Source organism: Oncorhynchus masou, chromosome 25 (assembly GCF_036934945.1).
Source record: "Oncorhynchus masou masou isolate Uvic2021 chromosome 25, UVic_Omas_1.1, whole genome shotgun sequence".
NCBI classification, from domain to species: domain Eukaryota; kingdom Metazoa; phylum Chordata; class Actinopteri; order Salmoniformes; family Salmonidae; genus Oncorhynchus; species Oncorhynchus masou.
The window spans coordinates 44,798,186-44,822,804 of NC_088236.1; positions in this window are offsets into that span (position 1 = coordinate 44,798,186).

The following is a 24,619-nucleotide window of genomic DNA, read 5'->3' on the forward strand; positions in this document are numbered from 1 at the left end:
TCTACAAGTGCATGATATCCCTGCGAAAACTACTGTACTTCAGGGATGCGCTTCATGTAGAGAATCAAAGACGTACACCTGTGTAAGCAATAAGGAAGGGAGAACAGAAGCCATGGATTTGAGAAGTAGGCTAATGGATATCACGCACACACACACACACATTTGCATAATTTTTGTTTGGATTCATTCAATTGATACATGATCTTGATACATATAATCCATTCACAAACAGATTACTTATGCATACCGTAAATTCCCCAATGTGCAGACACACACAGTTATGACCCAAGACTTATGTCCCCAACCCTCTAGCTCAACATTTACAAACACCACCTCCATACTCAGAATATACATCTCCCTACTGTAGGCTACACACTGCCTGCCCTCATGCACATCTGCCATACAGTGCCCATATGCCCAGACACACTACAATTATTCCTCTGTCTTATACTTCCAACACAGATGGCAGCTGTGGCTTGCGGAGCAGTGTTTAAGACAAGACGCCTGGCTTTTATTTAATAGCTGCTCCTGTCATCCCCTCTCATATTAATAACAGAATGAGGCTGAATCACAGTATGTGAGGCACTGACAGAGGGGGGAGTAAAGGGGAAATAGCCTGAGGAAAACAGCAGGGAGGCCGGTGAGGGAGAGGTGGGAAAAGGAGTTGGGATACATGCTTTTTCTATATGGTATCTAGATCTTTGGGTGTGGGTGTCCACAGTACACACCCACACTACTTTGCTCCAATCACAGTCATAAACAAGTCTTAATCAGTATGTGTCAGAGGGGAATCCCTGTGTGTGTGTGTGTGTGTGTGTGTGTGTGTGTGTGTGTGTGTGTGTGTGTGTGTGTGTGTGTGTGTGTGTGTGTGTGTGTGTGTGTGTGTGTGTGTGTGTGTGTGTGTGTGTGTGTGTGTGTGTGTGTGTAGGTCTAGTCCAGATAGTCAGTGACCAGACCATAAGGTCAGCAACAGGGAGGGGAGGGGAACATGACCACAGTGAAAATGTTACCATAACACATAGTGGGCAAGAAAGCATTCCTTATGGGGGCATCCAACTCCCAACCCAATGTCCTTGAGTCACCCTGGTTGAAATGGGAGAAGATACACAATAAACTTCATAACTGCATTCTATTTGAACTTTTCAAAAATTACTTTTTCAAACACGGTTTAACATGGCAAAATCTACTTGATAATCTAGATCAGTGTTTTTTTTATACAAATCTTATTGGTCAAATTTAGTCCAGTTAATGTAACAAATGAAAGCCCTATTACTATTAAGATAAACAAGCTAAGAATCCAATAGGCAGAGGGTGGCATACATTGTTGTCTAATTTCTAACTCAGAAGGTGAGCACACCATCCACCGCTTCTGAGCATATTACGTGCCCCTGTCCAATCTCTAGATAACAAGGTGGACGAAATTAGGGCAGCAGTTGCCTCCCAGAGAGATATCAAAGATTGTAACATTCTCTGTTTCACGGAAACATGGTTCACTCGGGATACGTTGTCGGAGTGGGTACAGCCACCCAGTTTCTTCACGCATCGCGCCGACATAAACAACATCTCTCTGGTAAGAAGAAGAGCGGGGGTGTATGCCTTATGATCAACGACTCATGGTGTAAAGTCCTTTTGTTCACCTGACCTAGAATTCCTTACAATCAAATGCCGACTGCATTATCTTCCAAGAGAATTCTCTTTGATTATAGTCACAGCCGTGTATATCCCCTGCTCTCATCCTTCTAGACCTATCGGCTGCCTTCGATACTGTGAACCATCAGATCCTCCTCTCCACCCTCTCCGAGTTGGGCATCTCCGGCGCGGCCCACGCTTGGATTGCGTCCTACCTGACAGGTCGCTCCTACCAGGTGACGTGGCGAGAATCTGTCTCCTCGCCACGCGCTCTCACCACTGGTGTCCCCCAGGGCTCTGTTCTAGGCCCTCTCCTATTCTCGCTATACACCAAGTCACTTGGCTCTGTCATAACCTCACATGGTCTCTCCTATCATTGCTATGCAGACGACACACAATTAATCTTCTCCTTTCCCCCTTCTGATGACCAGGTGACGAATCGCATCTCTGCATGTCTGGCAGACATATCAGTGTGGATGACGGATCACCACCTCAAGCTGAACCTCGGCAAGACGGAGCTGCTCTTCCTCCCGGGGAAGGACTGCCCGTTCCATGATCTCGCCATCGCGGTTGACAACTCCATTGTGTCCTCCTCCCAGAGCGCTAAGAACCTTGGCGTGATCCTGGACAACACCCTGTCGTTCTCAACTAACATCAAGGCGGTGGCCCGTTCCTGTAGGTTCATGCTCTACAACATCCGCAGAGTACGACCCTGCCTCACACAGGAAGCGGCGCAGGTCCTAATACAGGCACTTGTCATCTCCCGTCTGGATTACTGCAACTCGCTGTTGGCTGGGCTCCCTGCCTGTGCCATTAAACCCCTACAACTCATCCAGAACGCCGCAGCCCGTCTGGTGTTCAACCTTCCCAAGTTCTCTCACGTCACCCCGCTCCTCCGCTCTCTCCACTGGCTTCCAGTTGAAGCTCGCATCCGCTACAAGACCATGGTGCTTGCCTACGGAGCTGTGAGGGGAACGGCACCGCAGTACCTCCAGGCTCTGATCAGGCCCTACACCCAAACAAGGGCACTGCGTTCATCCACCTCTGGCCTGCTCGCCTCCCTACCACTGAGGAAGTACAGTTCCCGCTCAGCCCAGTCAAAACTGTTCGCTGCTCTGGCCCCCCAATGGTGGAACAAACTCCCTCACGACGCCAGGACAGCGGAGTCAATCACCACCTTCCGGAGACACCTGAAACCCCACCTCTTTAAGGAATACCTAGGATAGGATAAAGTAATCCTTCTCACCCCCCCTTAAATGATTTAGATGCACTATTGTAAAGCGGCTGTTCCACTGGATGTCATAAGGTGAATTCACCAATTTGTAAGTCGCTCTGGATAAGAGCGTCTGCCAAATGACTTAAATGTAAATGTAAATGTAAACCTAAGATCAATACTCTCTAAATTCTATCAGCATATCGAATGAGCGACACGAGCTGGCAGAATTCTGGATCAATGCTGCTCGAATTTCCGCAATGCATACAAGCCCTCCTGCGCCCTGCCTTTGGCATATCTGACCATGAATCCATTAGGTTTCTTCCGCCTATAGACAGAAACTGTAAATACCCGTGCTCAGGTCAATACAACGGTGGTCTGACCAACGAATTTCACGCTTCAAGATTGCTTCGATCACATGGACTGGGATATGTTACTGATTGCCTCAGACAATAACATTGATGTATACACTGACTCGGTGAGCAAGTTTTTTAGCAAGGGCATCGGAGATGTCGTACCCGCTGTGACTATTAAAACCTTTCCTAACCAGAAAACGTGGATTAATGGCAGCATTCAGGTAAAACTGAAAGCGCGAACCACAGCTTTTAATCATGGCAAGGCGACCAGAAACATGACCGAATACAAACAGTGCAGCTATTCTGTCCGCAAGGCAATCAAACAAGCAAAGCATCAATATAGAGAAAAATTAGAGTCGCAATTCAACGGCTCAAACGCGAGATGTACTGTATGCGGCAGGGTCTACAGTCAATCACGGTTTACAAAAGAAAAACCAGCCCCGTCGCCGACACCGACATCTTGCTCCCAGGCAAATTAAACAACTCTTTGCTCGCTTTGAGGACAATACAGTGCTGCCGACACAGCCCACTACCAAAGCATGTGGGCTCTCCTTCTCCGTGGACAATGTGAGAAAAACATTTAAACGTGTTAACCCTCGCAAGGCTGCAGGCCCAGACGGCATCCCAGCCACGTCTTCAGAGCATGAGCAGACCAGCTGGCTGGTGTGTTTATGGACATATTCAACCAATCCCTATCCCAGTCTGTTGTCCACACATGCTTCAAGATGGCCACCATTGTTCCTGTTCCCAAGAAAGCTAAGGTAACCGAACTAATGACTATTGCCCCATTGCACTCACCTCTGTCATCATGAAATGCTTTGAGACTAGTCAAGGATCATATCACCTCCACCTTACCTGATACCCTAGACCCACTCCAATTTGCTTACCGCCCCAATAGGTCCACTGATGATGCAATCGCCATCACACTGCACAATCCCGTCTGGACAAGATGAATACCTATGTAAGAATGCTGTTAATTGGCTACAGCTCAGCATTTAACACCATAGTACCCTCCAAACTCATCATTAACCTCATGACCCTGGGTCTCGACACCGCCCTGTGCAACTGAATCCTGGAGTTTGATGGGCCGCCCCCAGGTGGTCAAGGTAGGAAACAACTTCTCCACCCCGCTGATCCGCAACACTGTGTGCCCCACAAGGGTGCGATATCAGCAAGGGTGTGCACCCACAACGGTGCGTTCCTGTACTCCCTGTTCGAATGACTGCGTGGCCATGCACGCTTCCAACACAATCATCAAGTTTGCAAATGAAACTGCAGTGGTAGGCCTGACTCCCAACAATGACGAGACGGCCTACAGGTAGGATGTGAGGGCCCCCGGAGTGTGGTGTCAGAAAAATTACCTCTCACTCAACATCAACAAAACAAAGGAGATGTTCATGGACTACAGGACACAGCAGAAGGAGCGCACCCCCCCCCCCCCCCCCCATCGATGAGACAGTAGTGGAGAAGGTGGTAGGTTTTAAGTTCCTCGGCGTACACATCACGGACAAACTTAAATCGTCCACCCACACAAACGGCATGGCAACAATGCCTCTCCAACCTCAGGAGGCTGAAGACATTTGGCTTGTTATCTAAAACACTTCAACTTTTACAGATGCACAATCTATCACCGCCTGGTACAGCAATTGCACCACCCTCAAACGCAATGCTCTCCAGAGGGTAGTGCTGTCTGCACAACGCATCACCGTGGGCAAACTACCTGCCCTCCAGGACACCTAGCACCCGATGTCACAGGAAGGCCAAAAATATCATCAAGGACAACAACCACCTGAGCCTTTGCCTGTTCACCCCGCTATCATCCAGAAGGCGAGGTCAGTATAGGTGCATCAAAGCTGGGACCGAGAGACTGAAAAACAGCTTCTATCTCAAGGCCATCAGACTGTTAAACAGCCATCACTAACATGGAGAGGCTGCTGCCAACATACAGACTGAAATCTCTGGCCACTTAAATAAATGTACTTAATAAAGGTATCACTAGTCACTTTAAATAATGCCACTTTAATAATGTTTACATATCCTACATTACTCATCTCATATGTTTATACTGTATTCTATAACATCTACAGCATCTTGCCTATGCCACACGCCATTGCTCTTCCATATGTTTACATGTACATATTATATTAATTCCTTTACATGTGTGTGTATTTTTGTGTTTAGGTAGTTGTTGTGAATTTGTTAGATAATACTGCATAGTCGGAACTGGAAGCACAAGCATTACGCTACACTCGTATTCACACCTGCTAACCATGTGTATGTGACCAATACAATTTGATTTGATTTCTCTGTAATAATGGTATGGTAATAATAATTCAATGTATTTTGTAAAGGGGTTTGTAGCATCAAACAACACAATACAACAACATTTTCAGTCACCTCTGTGTCTGAAGGAAACGGGTTATTGTCAAGCCCTGCATGTTTTCAAAAGTCTCATGGAATGTTGGCCTACATTGAACACCATACAATGGCTGCTACTATAGGTTGTATCATAGAACAGCTATTTCAAAAGCTCTTTCCATGATAAAATGTTATGGGATGCATTATAAATGGTAGACCTACATTGTGATCAAATAGACAAAGTAGCCTACTTGGCCACTGCTAAAACTAACTTAAAGCAGGTCAGTGATCACAGTATCTTAACAAGTTTGCCCTCAGGAGACCTGAAATTTGCTCAGTGCTAAAGAAATTTAGAGGGAACACTGTTTGCAACTCTATCGATTAGGACCTCCTCAATGATGTTGCCACTAATGAATAGCTCCCAGGCAACTTTTGGTGACACAACTGTTGACCCCGGCACAAGCCCTGGGCAGCTCCTCAAGATGTTAGGGCTTATGGTCCTGCCTTTACTGGGGGGATGTTCACTCCAGTAGGATCCCCTTTTACTCAGTCTATTTGACTGGTTTTCACTCTCCTCAAAGGAGGAGTTCTTCCCATCTGTAGAATCATCAAGGACAGCTGCACTACCAGGTGCATCCACAACTCCAACTTGATCCACATGCACATAGTCTGTCATCTGAATTGGATACCTCAGATTCTGTGTCAGAGGCACCAACGGCTTCCTCATCCAGCATCTGTAAAACCTTTTTGGTTGTATATCTGGCAACATTCTTATGAGCATCTTTATGAAACTCCTTTTACAGAATGAGTTAAAAAGGAGGAATGGTGATTAATGAACATTAAAAACAATATATTTAATAAATATTTTATTAATTAAATTGATTGTATTGTTGTAGCAAAGGTCAGTTTGACGAGTGCAATGCAATGAATTCCATAGGAAATACATACGGTCATATTTGACCCACATTTGAAAACTTGGGGTAGTGATGGAAAAACTATTTTTACTTAAAAAATAAGAAATTAAAAAACAAAAACTAGGATGTTAGAACATTAAAGACATTTATTTAAGGAATTCCTGGAATATTAGATAATGACATTTTTGGTGGGGATCAATACAGCAAAAAAAGACATTGGGCCGGGTCAATTATTTTTGCATCCTAGGGTTGTTCCAGAAGGCATTTCTGCCATTTTGATAAAAAAATTTATGTTTACCTGCAAATGCCTCTCCAGTGCAGTAGTGACGTGCGACATACACCTAGTTTCCTGAAAAGAGTCACATTTAACAATTAACATGCCTCTGTACCGACCTTGCCTTCTGGATGATAGTGGGGTGAACAGACCATCTTCTTGGCCTCCCTGTGACACCGGGTACTGTAGATGCCCTGTAGGGCAGGCAGTGGGCCCCTGATGATGCGTTGGGCACACCACACCACACCACCCTTTGGAGAGCCCTGCGGTTGCGGACAGAACAGTTACCGGTTATACAGCCCGACAGGATGCTCTCAATGATGCATCTGTAAAAGTTTGTGGTGGTCTTAAGGGCCAAGCCAAAATTCTTCAGCCTCCTAAGGTTGGAGAGGTGCTGTTACTCCTTATTCATCACACTGTCTGTGTGGGTGGACCATTTCAAATTGTCAATGATGCATACGGCTAGAAACTTGAAGCTTTTCACCTTCTCCACTGCGGTCACGTTGATGTGGATGGGGGCGTGCTCCCTCTGCTGTCTCCTGAAGTCCACGATCACCTCATTTTGTTGACATTGAGGGAGTGGTTATTTTCCTGACAACACTCTGCCAGGGCCCTCCCTTCCTCCATGTAGACTGTCTCTTTTGTTGGTAATCATGTGTACTACTGTTGTGACATCTGCATACTTGATGATTGAGCTGGTGGAGTGCGTAGCCACGCAGTCATGGGTGAATAGGGAGTACAGGATGGGGCTGAGTACACACCCATGTGGGGCCCTTGTGTTGAGGATCATTGTAGTGGAGGTGTTATTGCCTATCTTCACCACCTGGGGGCAGCCCGTCAGGAAGTCCAGGACCTAGTTGCACAGGTCGGGTGCAGACCCAGGGCCCTGAGCTTAATTATGAGCTTGGAGGGCACTATGTTGTTGAAGGCTGAGCTGAAGTCAATGAACAGCATTCTTACATAGGTATTCGTCTTTTGAAAGGGTGTCCAGAAACAGATGGGATAGGGCTGTGCGATGGCGATTGCATCAACCATGGATCTACTGGGGAGTTGTGCGCATTGCAGTGGGTCTATGGTGTTGGGTAAGCTGGATGTGATATGATCCTTAACTAGCTTCTCGAAGCACTTCATGATGACAGGAGTGCTACTGGGTAATAGTAATTTAGTTCAGTTACCATACCTTCACTTTCTTGGGTACATGAACAATGGTGAACATCTTGAAGCAAGTGGAGACAGCAGACTGGGTAGGGAAAGATTGAAAATGTCCGTAAACACTCCAGTCAGCTGGTTTGTGCATTCTCTGAGGACATGGCTATGGATGCCATCTGGGCCGGAAGCCTTAATGGGAAAACACCATTATCAAAAGTGACCGCAAATGTGATTATGCATGTAATGCTTTTATTATAAAGGTGCATTTTTATGGTGAAAATCCCAAACTTGAAACTCACACGCTGCTTATGAATGCCAGTTAGGCTCTACACCTCTTATAAAGCGGTTTAATGTGCTTCATTTTAAGAAGTTATTTGGTCTCTTTAGTTGTGGTAGAAACCTTATCAAAATATATAGGCCTATGGGCTTGGCTACATGAGGTGTGTGACTTGGATTAGAACAAGTTGCAACAAAAAAAGCCATTGTTTCTTGCCTTATGCTGGGCAACATTCACAAGTGATAATATATAATTCACAAGTGACAGGCTAATATTATCACCCATCATACTATTCTTGATATAATCTTGTCTTTACGTATAGTGGCAAGACATTTTTTTGTGAAACCTTTGGAATTATCTGGATTTCCGCATAAATTGGTTATAAAATTAGATCTGATCATCATCTAAGTCACAACAATAGACAAACACAGTCTGTTTAACCTAATATCACACCAGTTAATGTGTTTTTCTTGTCTATATTGAATACCTAATTTAAACAGTCTTGGTGTAGCTTGGAAAATGTATGTGAACCCCTAGGCTAATGACTTCTCCAAAAGCTAACCTGGAGTACAATCATTGAGACGAGATTGGAGATGTTGGTTAGAGCTGCCCTGCCCTATAAAAAACACTCACAAAATGTGAGTTTGCTCTTCACAAGAACCATTGCCTGATGTGAACCATGCCTCGAACAAAAGAGATATCAGAAGACCAAAGATTAAGATCTGTTGACTTGCATAAAGCTGGAAAGGGTTACACAAGTATCTCTTAAAGCCTTGATGTCCATCAGTCCACAATTAAACAAATTGTCTATAAATAGAGAAAGTTGCTACTTGGACTGTTGCTACTCTCCCTAGGAGTGGCCGTCCTGCAAAGATGACTGCAAGAGCACAACACAGAATGCTTAAGGTTAAGAAGAATCTTAGAGTGTTAGCTAAAGACTTAAAGAAACCTCACAAGAAAATATGCCTTCTGGAGTGACCCAGTCAGAGTCCTGACCTCAATCCTATTGAGATGCCGTGGCATGAACTCAAGAGAGCGGTTCACACCAGACATCCCAAGATTATTGGTAAAATGAAACAGTTTTGTAAAGAGGAATGGTCCAAAATTCCTCCTGACCATTGTGCAGGTCTGATCCGCACTTACTAGAAAAGGTTTGGTTGAGGTTATTGCTGCCAAAGTAGAGTCAACCAGTTATTAAAACCAAGGGTTCACATACTTCTTCCACCCTGCACTGTGAATGTTTACACGGTGTGTTCAATAAAGACTTGAAAAAGTATAATTTTTTGTGTGTTATTAGTGTAAGCAGACTGTGTTTGTCTATCTTTGTGACTTAGATGAAGATCAGAAAACATTTTATGACCAATTTATGCAGAAGTCCAGGTAATTCCAAAGGGTTCACATACTTTTTCTTGCCACTGAATACTAAATAATATCTTTGCGAAATTTGTTCTCATATATAATGAACCATTATCATGCACGTGTCTCGAAATAGAGGTTAATTTTCATGCCAGCCAGGAAGGCTATACTCCTATTGTAAAGATAAGCAATGTGCTAAATATTAGGACATTTAACAAATAAATATTGTAAGCCTATAGAAAGCTGATGGGATCCTCCTCTTTTTAATAGAGGCCATCACTTGTGCAATTGCATAGCCTATATAGATATGCTGTGCAACATGAGTTCATGGGCTCTTATGAAGTGTTTGATTGGATATCACGATTTGCATTGATGTCAAAGTGATTAGAGGGACAATTAAGTGTTGCATACCAGGCAGTTAGCAAGGTCGGTAGGCTACTAATGACCATCAGCAGCATCAGAGAAGCCTAATTACCATGAATAAACGGTCACATGGAATTTGACTGCCTTCATGACTCGTGACTGCTGTTGTGGCAGTAATACTGTCACCGCAACAGCCCTAAATGTGACCACCCGTTCAGTGTTATCATGTTCCATGGCTATATAGATACAGTATATTCATAGCTCTTCTGTGGCTGCTGGCATACAATATTGTGCTCATAACAGTAGGGACATGCTCATCCTCCCCTCTTTAGGAAGGCTCAAATTATCAGTCTTTAGCAGGGCACTGCCGCCTCTCACTTCCCTCTCTTTATCTTCCTCACCGCCTCTCCTAGGTGGACTCTGTGGCTTGCTGGGACACACACACACACACACACACACACACACACAAACACACACACCAGAGGGGGCTGGTGGGAGGAGCTATAGGAGGAAAGGCTCATTGTAATGGCTGGAATGGAATAAATGGAACAATTCAAACATACAGAAACCACGTTTATGTCTGTTTCATAAATTCCATTCGAGCCATTACAATGAGGCTGTTCTCCTATAGCTCCTCCCTCAAGCCTCCTCTCACACACACACATCCTTGTTTTCCAGAGATTCATCATATTTTGAGCCAGGGGATATGGCTGTGATTAGTGCTGGTGTGGGCTCCAACAATAGTTTTTTTGGAGCAATGAGTGGAGTTTCCAACTTGCAGACTTTGCATTCATGTCGCCATTTTCCGTAAAGTTACGGGTAGCACAGTATGGATACACATTTAGGCCGGAGAATAGCGACAGCGAAAGGGAAAGAGTGGAGATGTTAACAAATAGGAACTAAAGGCCTTTAGTGGTTTAACCCTCCTTGCCGGCATGGAGAAAAGGATCTTGTTTCTCATGGTCTGAGAGTCCTTTAGGTGCCGTTTGGCAAACTCCTAGTGGTCTGTCTTATGCATTTTACTGAGGAGTGGCTTTTGTCTGGCCATTCTACGATAAAGGCCTGATTGTTGGAGTGCTACAGAGAAGGTTGTCCTTCTGGAAGGTTCCCCCATCTTCACAGTAGAACTGAGGCAATGGAAAGATTTGGGGTGATGAAAGAGAGTCATGCCACCACCAATCAGAGCAGCCAGGGCCAGAAGAGGAAGAGCTGCCAGCTCTGCCCAAATGGAAAGGATAGAAAAATAAAATATGATTTTATTGGTCACATACTGTACACGTGTTTAGCAGATGTTATTGTGAGTGTAGCAAAATGCTTTTGTGTCTAGCTCTGACAGTGCAGCAATATCTAACTAGTAATATCTAACAATTTCGCAACATATACCCATTACACACACATCTAAGTAAGGAATGGAATTAAGAACATATACAATGCCGGTCAAAGTTTTAGAACACCAAAATGTAACCTTTTATTTAACTAAGAAAGTCAGTTAGTCACGGCAGATTTCCTCCTCATCCTCAGAAGAGGTGAAACAAGGATCGGACCAATACGCAGGGTGGTAGGTGTCCATGGTTTTCAATAAGAAAAACTAAACATGAACACAGATACAAAATAACAAAGTGAACTGGCAACGAAATAGTCCCGTGTGGCACAAACACTGACAGGGAAACAATCACCCACAAAATACCCAAAGAATATGGCTGCCTAAATATGGTTCCCAATCAGAGACAATTATAGACAGCTGCCTCTAATTGAGAACCAATCTAGGCAACCAATTTACCTAGAAAGGTCACAATTTACCTAGAAAGGAAACAGCCCCATAAACTTACAAAACCCTAGACAAGTCAAAACACATAAATCCCCCATGTCACACCCTGACCTAAACAAAATAATAAAGAAAACAAAGATAACTAAGGCCAGGGCGTGACAGTACCCCCCCCCCCACCCCCCCAAAGGTGCGGACTCCCGGCCGCACACCTAAACCCATAGGGGAGGGTCTGAGTGGGCGTCTGTCCACGGTGGCGGCACTGGCGCGGGACATGGACCCCACTCTACCATAGTCTTAGTCCGTTTTGTAGTATCCTAGGAACGGCGACCCTCATTGCCGACCTAGGATTGGCAACCCTACTAAATGACCCCACTGGACTGAGGGGCAGCTCCGGACTGAGGTAGCTCAGGGCTGAGGGGTAGAACAGGACTGAGGGGTAGCACAGGACTGAGGGGTAGCACAGGACTGAGGGGTAGGACAGGAATGAGAGGTAGCTCAGGCTGGTTGACGGCTCTGGCAGCTTCTGGCTGAATGGCGGATCTGGCAGATACTGGATGAATGGCGGCTCTGGCAGATCCTGGCTTAATGGCGGCACTGGCAGATCCTGGCTGAATGGCGGCTCTGGCAGATCCTGGCTGACTGGCGGCTCTGGCAGATCCTGGCTGACTGGCGGCTCTGGAAGATCCTGGCTGACTGGCGGCTCTGGCGGCTCATGACAGACGGGAGACTCTGGCGGCTCATGACAGACGGGAGACTCTGGCGGCTCATGACAGACGGGAGACTCTGGCGGCTCATGACAGACGGGAGACTCTGGCGGCTCATGACAGACGGGAGACTCTGGCGGCTCATGACAGACGGGAGACTCTGGCGGCTCATGACAGACGGGGACTCTGGCGGCTCATGACAGACGGGGACTCTGGCGGCTCATGACAGACGGGGACTCTGGCGGCTCATGACAGACGGGGACTCTGGCGGCTCATGACAGACGGGGACTCTGGCGGCTCATGACAGACGGGGGACTCTGGCGGCTCATGACAGACGGGGACTCTGGCGGCTCATGACAGACGGGGACTCTGGCGGCTCATGACAGACGGGAGACTCTGGCGGCTCATGACAGACGGGGGACTCTGGCGGCTCATGACAGACGGGGGACTCTGGCGGCTCATGACAGACGGGGACTCTGGCGGCTCATGACAGACGGGGGACTCTGGCGGCTCATGACAGACGGGGACTCTGGCGGCTCATGACAGACGGGGACTCTGGCGGCTCATGACAGACGGGGACTCTGGCGGCTCATGACAGACGGGGACTCTGGCGGCTCATGACAGACGGGGACTCTGGCGGCTCATGACAGACGGGGACTCTGGCGGCTCATGACAGACGGGAGACTCTGGCGGCTCATGACAGACGGGAGACTCTGGCGGCTCATGACAGACGGGAGACTCTGGCGGCTCATGACAGACGGGAGACTCTGGCGGCTCATGACAGACGGGAGACTCTGGCGGCTCATGACAGACGGGAGACTCTGGCGGCTCATGACAGACGGGAGACTCTGGCGGCTCATGACAGACGGGAGACTCTGGCGGCTCATGACAGACGGGAGACTCTGGCGGCTCATGACAGACGGGGACTCTGGCGGCTCATGACAGACGGGGACTCTGGCGGCTCATGACAGACGGGGACTCTGGCGGCTCATGACAGACGGGGACTCTGGCGGCTCATGACAGATGGGGGACTCTGGCGGCTCATGACAGACGGGGGACTCTGGCGGCTCATGACAGACGGGAGACTCTGGCGGCTCATGACAGACGGGAGACTCTGGCGGCTCATGACAGACGGGAGACTCTGGCGGCTCATGACAGACCTGCGGCTCTGGCGGCTCATGACAGACCTGCGGCTCTGGCGGCTCATGACAGACGGGAGACTCTGGCGGCTCATGACAGACGGGAGACTCTGGCGGCTCATGACAGACGGGAGACTCTGGCGGCTCATGACAGACGGGAGACTCTGGCGGCTCATGACAGACGGGAGACTCTGGCGGCTCATGACAGACGGGAGACTCTGGCGGCTCATGACAGACGGGAGACTCTGGCGGCTCATGACAGACGGGAGACTCTGGCGGCTCATGACAGACGGGGACTCTGGCGGCTCATGACAGACGGGGACTCTGGCGGCTCATGACAGACGGGGACTCTGGCGGCTCATGACAGACGGGGACTCTGGCGGCTCATGACAGACGGGGACTCTGGCGGCTCATGACAGACGGGAGACTCTGGCGGCTCATGACAGACGGGGACTCTGGCGGCTCATGACAGACGGGGGACTCTGGCGGCTCATGACAGACGGGGGACTCTGGCGGCTCATGACAGACGGGAGACTCTGGCGGCTCATGACAGACGGGAGACTCTGGCGGCTCATGACAGACCTGCGGCTCTGGCGGCTCATGACAGACCTGCGGCTCTGGCGGCTCATGACAGACGGGAGACTCTGGCGGCTCATGACAGACGGGAGACTCTGGCGGCTCATGACAGACGGGAGACTCTGGCGGCTCATGACAGACGGGAGACTCTGGCGGCTCATGACAGACGGGAGACTCTGGCGGCTCATGACAGACGGGAGACTCTGGCGGCTCATGATAGACGGGAGACTCTGGCGGCTCATGACAGACCTGCGGCTCTGGCGGCTCATGACAGACGGGAGACTCTGGCGGCTCATGACAGACGGGAGACTCTGGCGGCTCATGACAGACAGGAGACTCTGGCGGCTCATGACAGACGGGAGACTCTGGCGGCTCATGACAGACGGGAGACTCTGGCGGCTCATGACAGACGGGAGACTCTGGCGGCTCATGACAGACGGGAGACTCTGGCGGCTCATGACAGACCTGCGGCTCTGGCGGCTCATGACAGACCTGCGGCTCATGACAGACGGGGGACTCTGGCGGCTCATGACAGACGGGGGACTCTGGCGGCTCATGACAGACGGGGAACTCTGGCGGCTCATGACAGACGGGGGACTCTGGCGGCTCATGACAGACGGGTGACTCTGGCGGCTCATGACAGACGGGGAGACTCTGGCGGCTCATGACAGAGGGGAGACTCTGGCGGCTCATGACAGACCGGGGACTCTGGCGGCTCATGACAGACGGGGACTCTGGCGGCTCATGACAGACGGGGACTCTGGCGGCTCATGACAGACGGGGACTCTGGCGGCTCATGACAGACGGGGACTCTGGCGGCTCATGACAGACGGGGGACTCTGGCGGCTCATGACAGCGGGGAGACTCTGGCTGCTCATGACAGAGGGGAGACTCTGGAGGCTCATGACAGACCTGCGGCTCTGGCGGCTCATGACAGACCTGCGGCTCTGGCGGCTCATGACAGACGGGGACTCTGGCGGCTCATGACAGACGGGGACTCTGGCGGCTCATGACAGACGGGGACTCTGGCGGCTCATGACAGACGGGGACTCTGGCGGCTCATGACAGACGGGGACTCTGGCGGCTCATGACAGAGGGGAGACTCTGGCGGCTCATGACAGAGGGGAGACTCTGGCGGCTCATGACAGAGGGGAGACTCTAGCGGCTCATGACAAAGGGGAGACTCAGGCGGCTCATGACAGACCTGCGGCTCTGGCGGCTCATGACAGACCTGCGGCTCTGGCGGCTCATGACAGACGGGGGACTCTGGCGGCTCATGACAGACGGGGGACTCTGGCGGCTCATGACAGACGGGGGACTCTGGCGGCTCATGACAGAGGGGTGACTCTGGCGGCTCATGACAGAGGGGGGACTCTGGCGGCTCATGACAGACGGGGGACTCTGGCGGCTCATGACAGACGGGGGACTCTGGCGGCTCATGACAGACGGGGACTCTGGCGGCTCATGACAGACGGGGAGACTCCGCGGCTCATGACAGAGGGGAGACTCTGGCGGCTCATGACAGAGGGGAGACTCTGGCGGCTCATGACAGAGGGGAGACTCTGGCGGCTCATGACAGACCTGCGGCTCTGGCGGCTCATGACAGACCTGCGGCTCATGACAGACGGGAGACTCTGGCGGCTCATGACAGACCTGCGGCCTCTGGCGGCTCATGACAGACGGGGACTCTGGCGGCTCATGACAGAGGGGAGACTCTGGCGGCTCATGACAGAGGGGAGACTCTGGCGGCTCATGACAGACCTGCGGCTCTGGCGGCTCATGACAGACCTGCGGCTCTGGCGGCTCATGACAGACGGGGACTCTGGCGGCTCATGACAGACGGGGGACTCTGGCGGCTCATGACAGACGGGGGACTCTGGCGGCTCATGACAGACGGGGGACTCTGGCGGCTCATGACAGACGGGGGACTCTGGCGGCTCATGACAGACGGGGGACTCTGGCGGCTCATGACAGACGGGGGACTCTGGCGGCTCATGACAGACGGGGGACTCTGGCGGCTCATGACAGACGGGGAGACTCTGGCGGCTCATGACAGAGGGGAGACTCTGGCGGCTCATGACAGAGGGGAGACTCTGGCGGCTCATGACAGAGGGGAGACTCTGGCGGCTCATGACAGAGGGGAGACTCTGGCGGCTCATGACAGACCTGCGGCTCTGGCGGCTCATGACAGACCTGCGGCTCTGGCGGCTCATGACAGACGGGGACTCTGGCGGCTCATGACAGACGGGGACTATGGCGGCTCATGACAGACGGGGACTCTGGCGGCTCATGACAGAGGGGCGACTCTGGCGGCTCATGACAGAGGGGGGACTCTGGCGGCTCATGACAGACGGGGGACTCTGGCGGCTCATGACAGACGGGGGACTCTGGCGGCTCATGACAGACGGGGACTCTGGCGGCTCATGACAGACGGGAGACTCTGGCGGCTCATGACAGAGGGGAGACTCTGGCGGCTCATGACAGAGGGGAGACTCTGGCGGCTCATGACAGAGGGGAGACTCTGGCGGCTCATGACAGACCTGCGGCTCTGGCGGCTCATGACAGACCTGCGGCTCATGACAGACGGGAGACTCTGGCGGCTCATGACAGTCCTGCGGCCTCTGGCGGCTCATGACAGACGGGGACTCTGGCGGCTCATGACAGACGGGGACTCTGGCGGCTCATGACAGACGGGGACTCTGGCGGCTCATGACAGACGGGGACTCTGGCGGCTCATGACAGACGGGGACTCTGGCGGCTCATGACAGAGGGGGACTCTGGCGGCTCATGACAGACGGGGACTCTGGCGGCTCATGACAGACGGGGACTCTGGCGGCTCATGACAGACGGGGACTCTGGCGGCTCATGACAGACGGGGAGACTCTGGCGGCTCATGACAGAGGGGAGACTCTGGCGGCTCATTTCAGAGGGGAGACTCTGGCGGCTCATGACAGACCTGCGGCTCATGACAGACGGGAGACTCTGGCGGCTCATGACAGACCTGCGGCCTCTGGCGGCTCATGACAGACGGGGGGACTCTGGCGGCTCATGACAGACGGGGACTCTGGCGGCTCATGACAGACGGGGACTCTGGCGGCTCATGACAGACGGGGACTCTGGCGGCTCATGACAGACGGGGACTCTGGCGGCTCATGACAGACGGGGACTCTGGCGGCTCATGACAGACGGGGGACTCTGGCGGCTCATGACAGACGGGAGACTCTGGCGGCTCATGACAGACGGCGGGCCTCTGGCGGCTCATGAGAGACCTGCGGCCTCTGGCGGCTCATGACAGACGGGGGACTCTGGCGGCTCATGACAGACGGGGACTCTGGCGGCTCATGACAGACGGGGACTCTGGCGGCTCATGACAGACGGGGACTCTGGCGGCTCATGACAGACGGGGACTCTGGCGGCTCATGACAGACGGGGACTCTGGCGGCTCATGACAGACGGGGACTCTGGCGGCTCATGACAGACAGGAGACTCTGGCGGCTCATGACAGACGGGGACTCTGGCGGCTCATGACAGACCGGGGGACTCTGGCGGCTCATGACAGACGGGGACTCTGGCGGCTCATGACAGACGGGGACTCTGGCGGCTCATGACAGACGGGGACTCTGGCGGCTCATGACAGACGGGGACTCTGGCGGCTCATGACATACGGGGACTCTGGCGGCTCATGACAGACGGGGACTCTGGCGGCTCATGACAGACGGGAGACTCTGGCGGCTCATGACAGACCTGCGCGCTCTGGCGGCTCATGACAGACGGGGACTCTGGCGGCTCATGACAGACGGGAGACTCTGGCGGCTCATGACAGACCTGCGCGCCTCTGGCGGCTCATGACAGACGGGGACTCTGGCGGCTCATGACAGACGGGGACTCTGGCGGCTCATGACAGACGGGGACTCTGGCGGCTCATGACAGACGGGGGACTCTGGCGGCTCATGACAGACGGGGGACTCTGGCGGCTCATGACAGACGGGGACTCTGCGGCTCATGACAGACGGGGACTCTGGCGGCTCATGACAGACGGGGACTCTGGCGGCTCATGACAGACGGGGGACTCTGGCGGCTCATGACAGACGGGGACTCTGGCGGCTCATGACAGACGGGGACTCTGGCGGCTCATGACAGACGGGAGACTCTGGCGGCTCATGACAGACGGCGGGCCTCTGGCGGCTCATGAGAGACCTGCGGCCTCTGGCGGCTCATGACAGACGGGGACTCTGGCGGCTCATGACAGACGGGGACTCTGGCGGCTCATGACAGACGGGGACTCTGGCGGCTCATGACAGACGGGGACTCTGGCGGCTCATGACAGACGGGGACTCTGGCGGCTCATGACAGACGGGGACTCTGGCGGCTCATGACAGACGGGGACTCTGGCGGCTCATGACAGACGGGGAACTCTGGCGGCTCATGACAGACGGGGGACTCTGGCGGCTCATGACAGACGGGGGACTCTGGCGGCTCATGACAGCGGGGAGACTCTGGCGGCTCATGACAGAGGGGAGACTCTGGCGGCTCATGACAGACCGGGGACTCTGGCGGCTCATGACAGACGGGGACTCTGGCGGCTCATGACAGACGGGGACTCTGGCGGCTCATGACAGACGGGGACTCTGGCGGCTCATGACAGACGGGGACTCTGGCGGCTCATGACAGACGGGGACTCTGGCGGCTCATGACAGCGGGGAGACTCTGGCTGCTCATGACAGAGGGGAGACTCTGGAGGCTCATGACAGACCTGCGGCTCTGGCGGCTCATGACAGACCTGCGGCTCTGGCGGCTCATGACAGACGGGGACTCTGGCGGCTCATGACAGACGGGGACTCTGGCGGCTCATGACAGACGGGGACTCTGGCGGCTCATGACAGACGGGGACTCTGGCGGCTCATGACAGACGGGGACTCTGGCGGCTCATGACAGAGGGGAGACTCTGGCGGCTCATGACAGAGGGGAGACTCTGGCGGCTCATGACAGAGGGGAGACTCTAGCGGCTCATGACAAAGGGGAGACTCAGGCGGCTCATGACAGACCTGCGGCTCTGGCGGCTCATGACAGACCTGCGGCTCTGGCGGCTCATGACAGACGGGGACTCTGGCGGCTCATGACAGACGGGGACTCTGGCGGCTCATGACAGACGGGGACTCTGGCGGCTCATGACAGAGGGGGACTCTGGCGGCTCATGACAGAGGGGGACTCTGGCGGCTCATGACAGACGGGGACTCTGGCGGCTCATGACAGACGGGGGACTCTGGCGGCTCATGACAGACGGGGGACTCTGGCGGCTCATGACAGACGGGGAGACTCCGGCGGCTCATGACAGAGGGGAGACTCTGGCGGCTCATGACAGAGGGGAGACTCTGGCGGCTCATGACAGAGGGGAGACTCTGGCGGCTCATGACAGACCTGCGGCTCTGGCGGCTCATGACAGACCTGCGGCTCATGACAGACGGGAGACTCTGGCGGCTCATGACAGACCTGCGGCCTCTGGCGGCTCATGACAGACGGGGGACTCTGGCGGCTCATGACAGAGGGGAGACTCTGGCGGCTCATGACAGAGGGGAGACTCTGGCGGCTCATGACAGACCTGCGGCTCTGGCGGCTCATGACAGACCTGCGGCTCTGGCGGCTCATGACAGACGGGGGACTCTGGCGGCTCATGACAGACGGGGGACTCTGGCGGCTCATGACAGACGGGGACTCTGGCGGCTCATGACAGACGGGGACTCTGGCGGCTCATGACAGACGGGGACTCTGGCGGCTCATGACAGACGGGGACTCTGGCGGCTCATGACAGACGGGGACTCTGGCGGCTCATGACAGACGGGGGACTCTGGCGGCTCATGACAGACGGGGAGAAGCGGGCGGCTCATGACAGAGGGGAGACTCTGGCGGCTCATGACAGAGGGGAGACTCTGGCGGCTCATGACAGAGGGGAGACTCTGGCGGCTCATGACAGAGGGGAGACTCTGGCGGCTCATGACAGACCTGCGGCTCTGGCGGCTCATGACAGACCTGCGGCTCTGGCGGCTCATGACAGACGGGGACTCTGGCGGCTCATGACAGACGGGGACTATGGCGGCTCATGACAGACGGGGACTCTGGCGGCTCATGACAGAGGGGGACTCTGGCGGCTCATGACAGAGGGGGGACTCTGGCGGCTCATGACAGACGGGGGACTCTGGCGGCTCATGACAGACGGGGGACTCTGGCGGCTCATGACAGACGGGGGACTCTGGCGGCTCATGACAGACGGGAGACTCTGGCGGCTCATGACAGAGGGGAGACTCTGGCGGCTCATGACAGAGGGGAGACTCTGGCGGCTCATGACAGAGGGGAGACTCTGGCGGCTCATGACAGACCTGCGGCTCTGGCGGCTCATGACAGACCTGCGGCTCATGACAGACGGGAGACTCTGGCGGCTCATGACAGACCTGCGGCCTCTGGCGGCTCATGACAGACGGGGACTCTGGCGGCTCATGACAGACGGGGACTCTGGCGGCTCATGACAGACGGGGACTCTGGCGGCTCATGACAGACGGGGACTCTGGCGGCTCATGACAGACGGGGACTCTGGCGGCTCATGACAGAGGGGGACTCTGGCGGCTCATGACAGACGGGGACTCTGGCGGCTCATGACAGACGGGGGACTCTGGCGGCTCATGACAGACGGGGGACTCTGGCGGCTCATGACAGACGGGGAGACTCTGGCGGCTCATGACAGAGGGGAGACTCTGGCGGCTCATTTCAGAGGGGAGACTCTGGCGGCTCATGACAGACCTGCGGCTCATGACAGACGGGAGACTCTGGCGGCTCATGACAGACCTGCGGCCTCTGGCGGCTCATGACAGACGGGGGACTCTGGCGGCTCATGACAGACGGGGGACTCTGGCGGCTCATGACAGACGGGGGACTCTGGCGGCTCATGACAGACGGGGGACTCTGGCGGCTCATGACAGACGGGGGACTCTGGCGGCTCATGACAGACGGGGGACTCTGGCGGCTCATGACAGACGGGGGACTCTGGCGGCTCATGACAGACGGGAGACTCTGGCGGCTCATGACAGACGGCGGGCCTCTGGCGGCTCATGAGAGACCTGCGGCCTCTGGCGGCTCATGACAGACGGGGGACTCTGGCGGCTCATGACAGACGGGGACTCTGGCGGCTCATGACAGACGGGGACTCTGGCGGCTCATGACAGACGGGGACTCTGGCGGCTCATGACAGACGGGGGACTCTGGCGGCTCATGACAGACGGGGGACTCTGGCGGCTCATGACAGACGGGGGACTCTGGCGGCTCATGACAGACAGGAGACTCTGGCGGCTCATGACAGACGGGGGACTCTGGCGGCTCATGACAGACCGGGGGACTCTGGCGGCTCATGACAGACGGGGGACTCTGGCGGCTCATGACAGACGGGGGACTCTGGCGGCTCATGACAGACGGGGGACTCTGGCGGCTCATGACAGACGGGGACTCTGGCGGCTCATGACATACGGGGGACTCTGGCGGCTCATGACAGACGGGGGACTCTGGCGGCTCATGACAGACGGGAGACTCTGGCGGCTCATGACAGACCTGCGCGCCTCTGGCGGCTCATGACAGACGGGGGACTCTGGCGGCTCATGACAGACGGGAGACTCTGGCGGCTCATGACAGACCTGCGCGCCTCTGGCGGCTCATGACAGACGGGGGACTCTGGCGGCTCATGACAGACGGGGGACTCTGGCGGCTCATGACAGACGGGGGACTCTGGCGGCTCATGACAGACGGGGGACTCTGGCGGCTCATGACAGACGGGGGACTCTGGCGGCTCATGACAGACGGGGGACTCTGGCGGCTCATGACAGACGGGGACTCTGGCGGCTCATGACAGACGGGGACTCTGGCGGCTCATGACAGACGGGGGACTCTGGCGGCTCATGACAGACGGGGAACTCTGGCGGCTCATGACAGACGGGGGACTCTGGCGGCTCATGACAGACGGGTGACTCTGGCGGCTCATGACAGACGGGGAGACTCTGGCGGCTCATGACAGAGGGGAGACTCTGGCGGCTCATGACAGACCGGGGACTCTGGCGGCTCATGACAGACGGGGGACTCTGGCGGCTCATGACAGACGGGGGACTCTGGCGGCTCATGACAGACGGGGGACTCTGGCGGCTCATGACAGACGGGGGACTCTGGCGGCTCATGACAGACGGGGGACTCTGGCGGCTCATGACAGCGGGGAGACTCTGGCTGCTCATGACAGAGGGGAGACTCTGGAGGCTCATGACAGACCTGCGGCTCTGGCGGCTCATGACAGACCTGCGGCTCTGGCGGCTCATGACAGACGGGGGACTCTGGCGGCTCATGACAGACGGGGGACTCTGGCGGCTCATGACAGACGGGGGACTCTGGCGGCTCATGACAGACGGGGGACTCTGGCGGCTCATGACAGACGGGGGACTCTGGCGGCTCATGACAGAGGGGAGACTCTGGCGGCTCATGACAGAGGGGAGACTCTGGCGGCTCATGACAGAGGGGAGACTCTAGCGGCTCATGACAAAGGGGAGACTCAGGCGGCTCATGACAGACCTGCGGCTCTGGCGGCTCATGACAGACCTGCGGCTCTGGCGGCTCATGACAGACGGGGGACTCTGGCGGCTCATGACAGACGGGGACTCTGGCGGCTCATGACAGACGGGGGACTCTGGCGGCTCATGACAGAGGGGGGACTCTGGCGGCTCATGACAGAGGGGGGACTCTGGCGGCTCATGACAGACGGGGGACTCTGGCGGCTCATGACAGACGGGGACTCTGGCGGCTCATGACAGACGGGGGACTCTGGCGGCTCATGACAGACGGGGAGACTCCGGCGGCTCATGACAGAGGGGAGACTCTGGCGGCTCATGACAGAGGGGAGACTCTGGCGGCTCATGACAGAGGGGAGACTCTGGCGGCTCATGACAGACCTGCGGCTCTGGCGGCTCATGACAGACCTGCGGCTCATGACAGACGGGAGACTCTGGCGGCTCATGACAGACCTGCGGCCTCTGGCGGCTCATGACAGACGGGGGACTCTGGCGGCTCATGACAGAGGGGAGACTCTGGCGGCTCATGACAGAGGGGAGACTCTGGCGGCTCATGACAGACCTGCGGCTCTGGCGGCTCATGACAGACCTGCGGCTCTGGCGGCTCATGACAGACGGGTGTCTCTGGCGGCTCATGACAGACGGGGGACTCTGGCGGCTCATGACAGACGGGGACTCTGGCGGCTCATGACAGACGGGGACTCTGGCGGCTCATGACAGACGGGGACTCTGGCGGCTCATGACAGACGGGGGACTCTGGCGGCTCATGACAGACGGGGGACTCTGGCGGCTCATGACAGACGGTGGACTCTGGCGGCTCATGACAGACGGGGAGACTCTGGCGGCTCATGACAGAGGGGAGACTCTGGCGGCTCATGACAGAGGGGAGACTCTGGCGGCTCATGACAGAGGGGAGACTCTGGCGGCTCATGACAGACCTGCGGCTCTGGCGGCTCATGACAGACCTGCGGCTCTGGCGGCTCATGACAGACGGGGACTCTGGCGGCTCATGACAGACGGGGACTCTGGCGGCTCATGACAGACGGGGACTCTGGCGGCTCATGACAGACGGGGGACTCTGGCGGCTCATGACAGACGGGGACTCTGGCGGCTCATGACAGACGGGGACTCTGGCGGCTCATGACAGACGGGGACTCTGGCGGCTCATGACAGACGGGGACTCTGGCGGCTCATGACAGACGGGGACTCTGGCGGCTCATGACAGACGGGGACTCTGGCGGCTCATGACAGACGGGGACTCTGGCGGCTCATGACAGACGGGGACTCTGGCGGCTCATGACAGACGGGGACTCTGGCGGCTCATGACAGACGGTGGACTCTGGCGGCTCATGACAGACGGGGAGACTCTGGCGGCTCATGACCGAGGGGAGACTCTGGCGGCTCATGACAGAGGGGAGACTCTGGCGGCTCATGACAGACCTGCGGCTCTGGCGGCTCATGACAGACCTGCGGCTCTGGCGGCTCATGACAGACGGGGGACTCTGGCGGCTCATGACAGACGGGGGACTATGGCGGCTCATGACAGACGGGGGACTCTGGCGGCTCATGACAGAGGGGGGACTCTGGCGGCTCATGACAGAGGGGGACTCTGGCGGCTCATGACAGACGGGGACTCTGGCGGCTCATGACAGACGGGGACTCTGGCGGCTCATGACAGACGGGGACTCTGGCGGCTCATGACAGACGGGAGACTCTGGCGGCTCATGACAGAGGGGAGACTCTGGCGGCTCATGACAGAGGGGAGACTCTGGCGGCTCATGACAGAGGGGAGACTCTGGCGGCTCATGACAGACCTGCGGCTCTGGCGGCTCATGACAGACCTGCGGCTCATGACAGACGGGAGACTCTGGCGGCTCATGACAGACCTGCGGCCTCTGGCGGCTCATGACAGACGGGGGACTCTGGCGGCTCATGACAGACGGGGGACTCTG